At 31.4% G+C, this 13,308-nt stretch overlaps 1 protein-coding gene across 5 annotated transcripts in view; it reads right to left on the bottom strand.

The window, feature by feature from the left end:
• Positions 1 to 13,308, bottom strand: part of LOC114326616 (hemicentin-2-like) — a 1,177,760-nt gene that overhangs the window by 1,021,843 nt on the left and 142,609 nt on the right. For all 5 annotated transcript variants that reach the window (XM_050647788.1, XM_050647791.1, XM_050647781.1 and 2 more), the window contains exon 2: positions 6,496 to 6,537. The gene's annotated coding sequence lies outside the window, so the exon portion shown is untranslated. The remainder of the gene's footprint in view (positions 1 to 6,495; positions 6,538 to 13,308) is intronic.

The following is a 13,308-nucleotide window of genomic DNA, read 5'->3' on the forward strand; positions in this document are numbered from 1 at the left end:
ATATGTCCTATCCAATATGGCTTTCAGATGGCAAAACATGATATTCTAAAATGTTTTCAATGTACATATTAGTTGGCATTCGCCTAATCACCTTCACGTGTTCGGTATATCCTTTCAAAGCAGTACCGCTCCGTAGCACTATGCCGCCACCATCAAAACTAACGCTCTGTATGAGGTTACAACTGACATACTGTTCCCCAACTCTTCTGTAGATGAAGTTTTGTAAATCTCGCTTCCATATGATGAATGCTATGCCAGATGCAACCTCATACAGAGTGTTAATTTTGGTAGTGGCGGCATAGTGCTATGGAGTGGTAGTTCTTGTAAAAGAGATACCAAACTTGTGGAGGTGATTGGGTGACTGAAAGCTGATATGTACATTAATAACATTGTAGATCATATTGTGTCATTTGCAAGCCATATTGGATAACAAATTCGTGTTAATGCACCATGATGCAGGTCTTCAGGTTGGTAGAATAGTGAATACTTAACTTACCTTGATGAGATTCAATCTAAAAATTATATGGGCCACCATATAGTCCATATTAAATTCAAATTCGATTATCCCATTTATATGAAACATTAAAACATCGCATTCGGAAAAGAAATCCTATTTCTATAACAGTGGGAGCAGCACAAAAAAATTTATTTCACACGTTAATTTCAAAATATGCAATATTTTTGTCCGTGAGTGTATAAATATGTTTTATGTTATATAAATGTTTTGTTTCTTGTGGTAATGTAACTTGAACACAAAAAAAACTCTTATTGTTTTAGTATTGGCCTGATTTTCCAAATAAATTCTTAACAATATCCATCCAGCCGAGCTCTAATCGAGCTCCAGCACATTGTCTAAATCCCATTGTGATTGATTATGTGCTTCAATTATAAGTTGGCTTAAGACTGGATTTGGAGCATAACCTTACTTGACTAATTATCCTTATTAGCTTTATACCTCAGGTAGAATCAGTAATTGGAAGATACAAGGCGGGTCAATTTGATAAGGCGGAAAAACCGATCATGTGTTAACTTATAAAGAAAGTTTGTCGAGGAAAGTTTTGCGGAGATTTATTTAGGTTCGAAAATTTACTTAAAGTATATTAGGTGACATAGAAATCCGAGCACCCGTTATAAATTATTAAATTTTGAAAATGTTTTGTACAATAGGAAATTTTCAATTTTTTGTTTTATTACATAATAATGTTCAGTTTATAGTACGTTCTTTAACGGTAAAATATTGCAAAACCTCTAAATTTTAAAGAACCGCTTGGATTGACATGAAATTTGAATACACATAGCTAACAGGTCAAAGAAAAAAAGTGATATTGTGCCGATATGTGCTTTTGCCCCGGGGGTGGTTTTCACCCCTCTTGGGGGTGAAAAAATATTCGTCCAAAGTAAGTCCGGAAATGGATAAATTGACTAATTCTAAGTACCTTTTGATCAATAGAGTTTTTCACTAAGTCAATACTTTTCGAGTTATTTGCCAGTGATGTTCATTTTTTCAACAAAATAACCACGCTTTTAGACGGTTTTTCGCAAATAACTCAAATATAGTAAGTATTTTGTCGAAAAAACATCCTTAGCAAAAATATACCATGTAAAAAGTTTTAAAAAATGGTGTATATATCACGTCTCTATACCTAGTATAAGCAGAGTTATAGCTAATTAAAAATAGGTTCATTTTCGTCAAATTCAAAATGGAATACTTTAACGTGAAATAACCAAAAATGAAGCACATTTTGGGGAAAACTTATTACAACTTATTTAAAGTGTTTAAAAAGCTTCATTTTTGTTTTATAAAAAAAAATTGTAGCATCAAAAGTAAACAAGTTACGCTCAAAATAAAGTTCCCTTTTTTTTGGTAAAAAAATCGGGAAAATCACCCCCTAATTAGTATCTCAAATGAACTTAATCGTTACGACTTCACAAGTTTTTTTACTCGTGTATGTATTGTTTATATGATCTGAAAGTTTCATCGGTTCAAAGTCCTTATTTTTGAAAGGGCTGTAGTTAAAAGGGATTGAACGAGTCACTGATCACGAATGTATGCAAATTTAGAAACATCAAATCTTAATCAATTTTTGTCTAAAAGAAAAACAAAAAAATACATGATATTCAGAAAAGCAATCCTAACTTTTTTTATTTTTCGAGATTTTTGATATCTCTAACAATTTTTAAGTTATTTTGAAAAAAAGCCTATTTTTCAAAATTAAAATTTTTAAAAATTTTACTTTAAAACCAAATTTTTTCAAAAATAAGCACTTTGAATCGATGAAACTTACAGATCATATAAACACAACATAAGTAAAATAATTTGTGGAGCGGTAACGATTAATTTCATTTAAGTTGCTAACTAGGGGATGGTCTTCCCGATTTTTTTTTTTTTTGCCAAAACAAAAGGGACCAACTTTATTTTGAGAGTAACTTGCTTAAATTTAATGCTAGAAACTTTTTATAAAAACAGAAATAAAGCTTTTTTTAAACACTTTAAAAAATTATAATGGTTTTCACCAAAAAGTGCTTGACTTTTTGGATATTTCACTTCGAAATATTCTATTTGAAATTTGGTGAACATGAATCTATTTTTCATTGGCTATAACTCTGGTTCTACGAGGTCCAGAGACCTAACGCGTACACCATTTTTTATTACTTTTTTACAGGCTATATTTTTGCTAAGAACGTTGTTTTCCACAAAATACTTACTTTTTGAGTTATTTGCGAAAAACCGTCTAAAAATGTAGTTATTTTGTTGGAAAATGAACATATTCACTCGCAAATAACTCAAAAAGTGTTGACTTGGCGAAAAAGCTCTATAGAACAAAAGTTACTTAAAATTAGTCAGTTTATCCATTTCCGGACTTATTTTGGAAATATATTTTTTTACCCCCAAGAGGGGGTGAAAGTCACTCCCAGGGAAAAGGCACACATCGGCAAAATATCACTTTTTTTCTTTGACATGTAAGCTACGCGTATGCCAAATTTCATGTCAATCCAAGCGGTTCTTTAAAATTTAGAGCAAAAACCGTGAAAGAATGTACTATTAGTTTAAAAATAGGATTTCCAAAATTTCACGCCTAAAAAAACTTATAATAACTTAGAAATACAAATTTAGAATCTTCTGTGTATTTAAATCATTTCAAATAATCTAAAAAGCGCGCGAATCCATATGAATATGACGTCATATCATATTATTTCGTAATGACATTTCGTTTACTTTGGAGTTTAATACAGTTTTTAAAGAGACAGTATTGAATTAAGTGTGTTCTTACTATGAAAAATAAAAGTATATACTATAAGTGTTCAGTACCATTGTATTAAAGTACAACCATTAACACCCCCAATAAATTATTTATTAGATAACCAGTCAATAGACACGGCGTTTAATAAAGTGGTTACATGCATGTTGAAAGGACATTTTTTAGTTCATTCCCAAGATCGTCATGTATGATGTGAAAATAATTGTAATGTAAGTATTTAATGTCTGTTATCTGCTTAATAATTTTTTAATAGATCAAGTGTATTTTGAACAAAAAGAAAATATAACTTTTAGTATATTTTGGTAGATGTACAGCTGGTTCCAAAAAAAACTGATACGACTCTTAAAGCGTATTTTGTAGAAAATTGAGCAGTGTATTTTGAAGGATAAATACTTATTATTTACATACTGTCACTGTCACTGCCAAATCTTAAAATTTGTCAAATAACTTATTCCTTTCAACCTCAAAAAATGGCTCCACATGCTAGCAAAGAACTAAAAGCAAGAATTGTAACAAAATTAGAAGATGGTTGGTCACTATCTGCCGTAGCGAACCATTTTAATTTAAGCAGAACAGTTTTTAATAATAATAAAAGATGGAGAGAACAAGAAACTATCGGAAGAAAGCAAGGTTCTGGAAGACCAAAAATATCTACCGCTCATGAAAATCGTATGCTTTTGGAGAGATTCGAAGAGAATCCTTTTGAATATGCGAAAACTGCAAGAATTGTGTCACAGTTTCCGGGAAGAAAGCCAACCACTTAAAGCAGAATTACAGCATCGCGTCTTAGGTACCGAACTGCAGCATAAAAATAAGTTTAATATTTCTATTAATATTATTTCTTAATATTCTATTTGGACCTTAATAATTATTACAATGTATGAATTAACATAATGTACTTAATGAGTTGTTTGTTGTTTGTTTATTTTATTATTTGTCTGTCATAATAAATATAATAAAATGTCAGACTAATCAAATACACTGCTCAAAATGATCAAATCTTACTAAGAGTCGTATCAGTTTTTTTAGGAACCAGCTGTACATTACAGATTGAATGATATTTACCTATACCATATTCTGGAACTGTTTATAAAATTAAAATAACTAATCATAAGAATAACAAGTTATGTTCATAATGGGTAAGTTATCATACTGTCCTTTAGAAAAACCATCTTCGGTCATTTTAAAGAAATTGTCTTAAAAACACTCAAATATTATGAAATATACAGGGTGTCCACAAACTCTCCCGACAAACGAATACCGGAGATGCTTGAGATAATTTTAAGAAAACAACAAAATTCACCTAGTCCAAAAATGCTTCCTAAGGGAGTTAGAACTCCTTGAAGATGGCGTCTTGGAATTAGTTTTTCTTAAATATCTCCAGAACGCTTCTATTTAGAAAAACGAAAACTGATAAGCTTATTTATCCTTCAGAGATAAATCGATTACAGCAATTACGAATTTCTAGTACGGGTCATAGGCGCCCGTTTTGGGTAGGGCATCGGTTATTTTATTGCATAACTTTTTTGTATTTAACTTTTAAGCATTTTTGACATTGGATTGTTAAATGGTGAGGTATTCTAGTATGGTATGTTTAACAGCAAATGGTTGAGTTCAATTAGTTACCACTATAAACCTCTTGGATTAACCGATAATAGTATAAAAGGCCCGGTTTCAGGTAAAATTTAAATATGTTTTCTGGTAAAAGTTTTTTTGCTTTATTATGGGAGTACCGTCTAGTCAGTGTTAATTGTCAAAAGACCAACTCTGTCTACCTCGATTGCTTATCGCTCCGGGTGGGTCTTAACAATGGGCCAGGTCAGATAAATTTAATAATATTTACGACCGCACTAATTGCACTCAAACATTTAATGTTGAACAAACCATACTAAAAGGTATTCTTACTTTAGGTCGGTAGGATGCACCATTTTCTGGAAAAATCGATTTTAAAATTTTTCGTTTGTTGAATTTGAAAAATAATTTAAAAAAAACTGCTTAGAAAAAAGAAAACCGGTACGTTTATTTATTTTCCAGAGATAAAACGATTTCCTCAGTTGTGAAATTCTAGTACCGGTCATATGCGTCCGTTTTGGGTAGGTCAACGGTTATTTTATCGCATAACTTTTTTGTCTTTCATTTTTAAGCATTCTGACATTTGACGATTAAATTATGAGGTATTCTAGTATTAAAAGATACTATTGCTTTAAACCAGCAAAATACACCGTCTTTTTTGAAAAAAAATTTTCAATTTTGTTTTAAATTCAATAAACGAAAAATTTTCAAATCGATTTTTCTAGAAAACGGTGCATCCTACCGACTTAAAGCAAGAGTACCTTTTAGTAATAGACTACCTCATAATTTAATAATTCAGTGTCAAAAATGCTTAAGTTAAAAACAAAAAAGTTATGCGATAAAATACCCGTTGCCCTACCCAAAACGGGCGCCTATGACCGGTACTAGAAATTCGCAATTAATGTAATCGATTTACCTCTGGAAGATAAATTAATAAGCGTACCAGTTTTCGTTTTTCTAAATAGCTCTGGAGATATTTAAGAAAAACTAATTCCAAGACGCCATCTTCAAAGAGCTCTAGCTCCCTTAGTAAGCATTTTCGGACTAGGAGAATTGGGTTAAATTATCTTAAAATTATCTGAAGAATCTTCGGTCTTCGTTTGTCGGGAGAGTTTCTGGACATGTATAGTGCACAGCAACTATCTAAAGATTTATAAATCTAAGAGACACCATAAAATGATTACAACAAGTAAACGAATATCAAACGTAATGAGTTAATGACGCGGACCTCAAACATTATAATGATATGACGTTATGACCAATGTGGGCATGTTTTGGGCTGGCTGCTATAATTTTAATTTTCTCTCGCTTTTAATCGTCTTAAAGGCAAAAACAACTTATGTGTCTTTGATATATTTATATTTTTTCGAATTTAAAGTTTTATGCAAGTTCCCTATTATGCAGGGTAGCATGTAGCATTTTATTTTTCTTGAATTTCAAATTGTGGTGAGCATTGTACATAATAACATTTCGTATACTGCTTTTATTAATTCCAAGTATACCGTACTTAAGTTGAAATAACGTAAAACTTCCCAACTTTCCCTCTTTCCCCCAAGTACCTAATAAAATGTCTGTACTGCCACTCAGATTTTTAGTTAGTCTGGCTAAAGGTATAAATAACCAAACACTACCATTTTATTAAATTTTATGAGATGTTACTAACCTCTGTTTGATGAATTTTTCAGTTCTTCCATACCAGGTTTTCCTGGAACAACAAAATTAAAGTTATTGATTTAAAAAATCATTACTGACTTTAGACTAATATACAGAACGAATGGATTCATTTTATATCTAAAAATATTATTTTCTTAAATGACAAGTTAAAAAACAAATATTGGTTGATCTAAAATACCTGAAACGTGCCAAAAGGCATAATTTATGGGGGATGGGACATCTGGGCGTCGCGTCGAGGCAAGTGGACATCAGCCGTTTCGGCGTCGGCCATTTCGGCGTCGGAATTAATTGGTAACGATATAGATTACTTCTGTCAGTTCAATATTTAAAACGTTGACTCTAGTCTTTACATTTCTAAGGTTACTGATGTTGCCATGGTAACTTTAAAACACGCGCGTTTTATAAAACGTAATTCGGCATGGTAGGATTAACTGTTAAATATAATATATGTAAAATAATCTTAAAAATATTTACACCAATTTAAGAAATATTACGGAATCCATTCCCAAAGGGAAAATAATGCGATTTTTTGAATTACTAAATTAAATTATTAAAAATTAATGAAAATGATTAAAAATGATTGAAAATTCTTGGAATGGATTGAAAAACAAACAAAATTTAACCTAAAAACCTATTTTGTATTTTTACCCCTTTTGTACGCCCACCCCTCAAAATATAAAAAAAAATTGCGTTTCCTGAAAAATGCTCGCTACCTACGGCGTAAAAAATGTAGTCTATTTCATTGGACTAGTAACTAGAAGACCTATGAATTTGTTGACTTGTAAAACTGTCAATTTAGTAAAATATATAAACTTTATAAAGATTAGATTCACCCTAGTCTATACATTTATCGTCTGTTTGCCTTGTAAATTTGTAGAAGGCACGGATTTAAGTTTGTAATGATATGATACCATAGCGGGCGATGGGCCGGTCGACCAGAGACGACCGTAGGAGTATCCGTGTTGGCGCATTCCCTCTTCATAACACCGCTCCGAGAAACTGAAGGAAAAGCGGCATCGAGAGCATATTTAAGACGAGACAGGAGAGTCATAAAATCAGTTGTTGCTAACGTATTGAATTAGTGATAGCTTGATGGCAGAGATGCACCGGATTTGAGGTGGTACTATGCCTAGGTAGACGCCACAGTATTGACGTGGCTTTCCACCGTAACCGTTACCGCAGTGAGCGGTAGTAACGATGGACGGGTGACTGTGTGTCACTGTTCAATGTTATCGCATTGAATTGAAATGAGATGTCTGGATCTGAATATGTAGATATGTTGATTCCGCGTAGCGAGATAGTTATTGTATATATATATATATATATATATATATATATATATATATATATATATATATATATATATATATATATATATATTGTGTGGTGTATTGTATCGTTTTAATATTTCTTTTATGTTCGAATGACAGTAATAAGCATAATTTTATTTTTCCTTTGCAGAAGATAGAATTATATTTTATTTTATTTATTTTAAACTGTATATAATTATCTTAAATATATTTACTTCGTTTTTAACCTGTGTTTTAGTAGTGCGGCAGATTCGTGCAATATATTATAAGAATTGCACATTTAATGTTACAAGCGTATAATTTGGTCCACATATACTGCGCAAATAAAGGTTCAAATTTAGATATGAGGCCATCTCAGATTTTTCCTTTTACAAAAATGGCGGTCATTCAAAATGGGCGACTATACATATATGACTAATAGCACGATATCTTTTGAATGAAAAGTCCGATTTCAACCAAATTTGGTACGTAGGTTCGTTTTGTGATTTACAAGATCGATGCCATAAACTGGAAGAATCGTTCTACCAGAAGTTTTGTTTTTCCTGGTTTTTTATGTAAAACCATTTTATATTATGTAAATAATTTATTTTCAATTTTTTCAATTTTTCAAAATGGTAATACCACTATTGAAAAGAGCGTAAGAATATGTTTTAGGAAATATTTTAACTTTGTAGTTATGTTAATTATAATTACCATTTAATAAATGCATAACGTATCTTCACATGTACCTATATGTGGCAGATTCGTGCAAATATTATAAGAATTATTGTACATTTAATGGTAGAGTCATATAATTTGGACAACATATACTACACATACAAAAGTTCAAATTTAGATATGAGGCCATCTCAGATTTTGCCTTTTACAAAAATGGCGAGCATTCAAAATGGCGGCTATACATATGTGACTAATAGCACGATAACTTTTGAACGAAAAGTCCGATTTTAGCCAAATTTGGTATCAAGTTTGTTTTTTTGATGAATAAGATCGAGGTCTTGAACCGGAAGTATCGGTTTACCAGAAGTTGTGTTTTTACTGTTTTTTATGTAAAAATATGTTGTTGTTTTTTCAATTCTTTCACCCTGTATATATTAATTTTTCAAAAAGGTAATACCGCCATTGAAAATAGTGTAAAAATATTTTTTATGAAAGATTTTGAACTTTTTAGTTATGTTAATTACCATTTAATAAATGCATAACGTATCTTCACATGTACCTATGTGCGGTAGATTCATTTTGAATGCTTGCCATTTTTGTAAAAGACGAAATCTGAGATGGCCTCATATCTAAATTTGAATCTTTGTATGTGTAGTGTGTCTGGTCCAAATTATATGCTTTTACCATTAAATGTACAATAATTCTTATATTATTTGCACGAATGCGCCGCACATAGTTTCATAGGTACATGTTAAGATACGCTATGCATTTATTAATTGATAATTAATATAACTAAAGAGTTCAAAATATTTCCTAGAAAATATTTTTACGCTCTTTTCAACGTCGGTATTAACTTTTTGAAAAATTAATATATACAGGGTGAAAGAATTGGTAAAAAAACAACATGTTTTTACATAAAAATCAGGAAAAACACAACTTCTGGTAAATCGATTCTTCCGGTTCAACCGAACACATCAAAATAAGAATCTATATAACAAACTTGGTTGAAATCGGACTTTTCGTTCAAAAGTTATCGTGCTATAAGTCACATATGTATAGTCGCCATTTTGCATGCCCGCCATTTTTGTAAAAGGTAAAATCTGAGATGGCCTTATATCTAAATTTGAACCTTGATGTGTGTAGTATATGTGGTCCAAATTATATGCTTCTACCATTAAATGCACAATAATTCGTATAATGTTTGCACGAATTTGCCACACATAGGTACTTGTAATGATACGTTATGCATTTATTAAATGATAATTAACATAACTAAAAAGTTCAAAATATTTTCTACAAAATATTTTTACGCTCTTTTCAATTGCGGTATTACCTTTTTGAAAAATTAATATATACAGAGGAAAAAAATTGAAAAAAAAACATATTTTTACATAAACAACCAGTAAAAACACAACTTCTGGTAAACCGATTCTTCCGGTTCACCATATCCCTCTTGTAAATCAAAAAGAAAACCTATATAAAGTCTGTTCGCTAAACTCAGACGCATTTTTCTAGATATTTTAGTCGGTAATTTTGCCAATTTTAGTAAAATTGGCAAAAAATAATTACTAAATAGTTAATAATCACTAAATAGTTATTAATTTTGCCAATTTTTGCAAAATTGGCAAAAAACAAAAAAATTATCGACTAAAATATGTAGCCAGTTGCGTCTGAGTATAGCGAACAGACTATACCAAATTTGGTTGAAATCGGACTTTTCGTTCAAAAGTTATGGTACTATTAAACACATAAGTATAGCCGCCATTTTGAACGCCCGCCATTTTTGTAAAAGACAAAATCTGAGATGGCCTCATATCTAAATTTGAACCTTTATATGTGTAGTATATGTGGTGCAAATTATATGCTTGTATCATTAAATGTGCAACTGTTTCACATATCGGCCGCACTATAGTGAGTCTATCGTCCTGAAAGAGCTACCCGTTACAAGTTGATACCAGAATTTTGGTTCCAACGTTAGAAATTTTAGATCTTGGGTTCTTTAGACTGCTCGTTTTTTAAAATAGATGCCGCTTTTGATGCAGAGTATACCACAGCCGTTCAGACGATCCCAAGAGGAATAAACTTACGTAAACGGATGGTGGTTCTATCTGAAACACAATGAAATCTTAACTGTCTTCCATTTTTTAGTTTTATTCAGATTTTGAGAACTAGCAATCAAAATTGTAGAACGCATATTATAGATTTCCCCTAGTCTATTTATTTATCGTCAATTCGCCTTGTAGATTGTATTTAGGTTGTCACTAGAATCTTGGTTTCAATGATAGAAGTTTAGATCTTCGGGTCTTTAGACTAGTGATGTTGATTATAGTTACTTTCGAGTATTCGTTACAAATCGTTACTTTTGTATAAAGTAATTATTTACAGTATTCGTTACTTTGATTACTTTTGTTACTTTTGTATTTTAGTACCGGTAATCATATCAAGAATTGCATTTCTCAGTATTTCGTATAAGATACGATATAACAACGACCTTCACCGATCTATTTAATGGATAGAAATTAAATAATATGTAATCTATTATGTTAAAAATTATTGAAAACAAAGGGTGTCCGACATAATTTTGTCTAGACTACTAAATACTTAAAAATGAATTTTTTTACAAATTCTACTAATTTTTTGTCCCGGGCAGATATTTTTTTAGATTTTTGGATCATAACAATAAAATACACATAGACCGAAGCATTTAGGAAAAAATAAATGATTTTTAGGGAAATAGTGAAACATGAAAAAGTTTTCAATAGAAAAATTGCTTAAGCATTGGAAATTGAGCAGGAAAAATTGAAGAGCATAGGACTCAATGAGTCTCCCTGTCTAATTCCGCTGCCTATGTCTATAGATTCTGTAAGTTGTTGGTAGATGTTTTCAATAGTTTTTATGATATCTAAGGGAAATTCTCTATTACACAGAAGATGGATTACATCTGTGAGTCTTAACTCTACTCTGTCAAATGCTTTCTTTAAGTCAATCAGACATAGAAATGCTGGTCTATTATACTCTAGTGATTTCTAAGTAATTTGCTTTATGACGAATATTGCATCTGTACAGGATCTTCCAGTACGAAAACCCTGTTGTTCATCTGCTAAACTTATCCTCTGATTCATTAGTTCTTGTAAACATTTAGTTGTAAATTTTAGGGTAGTATTTGACAAGTTGATACCTCTGTAGTTTTCTGGCTGCTTTTATCTCCTTTTTTGAATAGTAGAATTAGTTCGCTCGTTCTCCATTCTTCCGATTTTTATTGTGTTTTAAAACTTTGTTAATTGATGTTGGTAATAATTGTTCTGTCATTGCTGCTCCACAATATCAGTAATCTCGAGTAATCTGTTTGCATCAATTAAGTGCCAAAAACAAACCCTCGAAACTCTAGATGACGTACCTTAGCAGTAACCCTGGGTACCCAGGTGCTTCGGAGGTCGGTTCTAATTGCATATTCGTATTCAGTGACCCCAAATACCACCAAATAAGACAATCTGGCCTAAACATACTGATTTTAATACGTTTAGGCATTTCTCGATGCGTTTTATACACTTTAAAATGTAGTAATGCATTTCCACCCATTTTTCTATTGCAGATTTTTTTTCAGACGTCTAAATACAATGCAAAAAGTTGCAAGTCTCTAGGTACCTACTATATTTTAGAATAGATTTATTCCTGTGCTGTGTTTTTAGTGTTAAAAATGCCCTGGTCTAATAATAACAATGCCATACCTACATGTAACATTAAAGTTGATGATCACAGTCTAGAAATATTATCATTTCTACATTTTTTCCGCTCAATCTAAGCTTGCTATTTTTTTTTTTCTAGGCTTGATAAGAATAGTGTGTGTTTATTATTAAAATGTGTTGCATTTTTATTTTCAAAGGAACAAACATCTGTGAATTATCTACCTCGACAAACCTATTTTATCATATAGACATCTGTGTATGGGTGCAAGCTTTGTTAAATGATTTACCTCCCTCTGTTTCAGCTACTTCTCAGCGCCCTGTAGTCCTGTAAAACTCTTCATAGCCTTCGCCCTTCATAGATAAAATTTTAGTTAACTGTACTGATACCGAACACTCGTGGAATACCGGTCCAATTCCGATATCAACCGATTGTAGATATAATACTCAAATAGATACTCGCTCTGATGCGATTGGTACGAAGTAACCAAATAATGAGTAATCAAAGTAATCAAAGTAACGATTTTCCTCTCTGTATAGTAATCGTTACTTTCGGTATTCTAAAGTAATAAGTACTTTGTAACGAATAGTTACTTTTTCAACGTCGCTACTTTAGACTCCTCGTTATTTTATAAATATTATCGGTTTGGTAGAGCTTTTGAAATTTTTCCAACATTTTCGGAATAATTTCTTGTAATTTTTGAGACCGTTATACTAAATATCTCCCTGTCCGCGTATACTCTACATTTAATAATTATTAAAATTGTTAGGTTGACTTTTGTAGTGGCTCGTTGTTAAAATCCGAGCGCAGACACACAAACACACACAATTAAAACGTTAATTACTAGAAAAATATCGTTTTGAAAATGCAACATTTTAAAACGTGTGTTTGCCTTTTTACTTTTAATTTGAAAAGAGCAATTGTTTCGGGTATTTCGGTATTTGTTATATCAATTTGGTGGATCGGTAATGGACGAATATGTTTGTGGTTATTAGATTTTATATTAACATTTGAGGTTGGCGGTGACATGGCAATTTTAATAAGATATAGCATATATTCTTCTAATTTATTATTCATCGAAAATTTTCTTTCTTTCTTCTTCTTCTTGTAGTGCCTATCCGTTTCGGATGTTGGCATCATGACAACATATC

This window comes from Diabrotica virgifera, chromosome 3, assembly GCF_917563875.1.
Source record: "Diabrotica virgifera virgifera chromosome 3, PGI_DIABVI_V3a".
NCBI classification, from domain to species: domain Eukaryota; kingdom Metazoa; phylum Arthropoda; class Insecta; order Coleoptera; family Chrysomelidae; genus Diabrotica; species Diabrotica virgifera.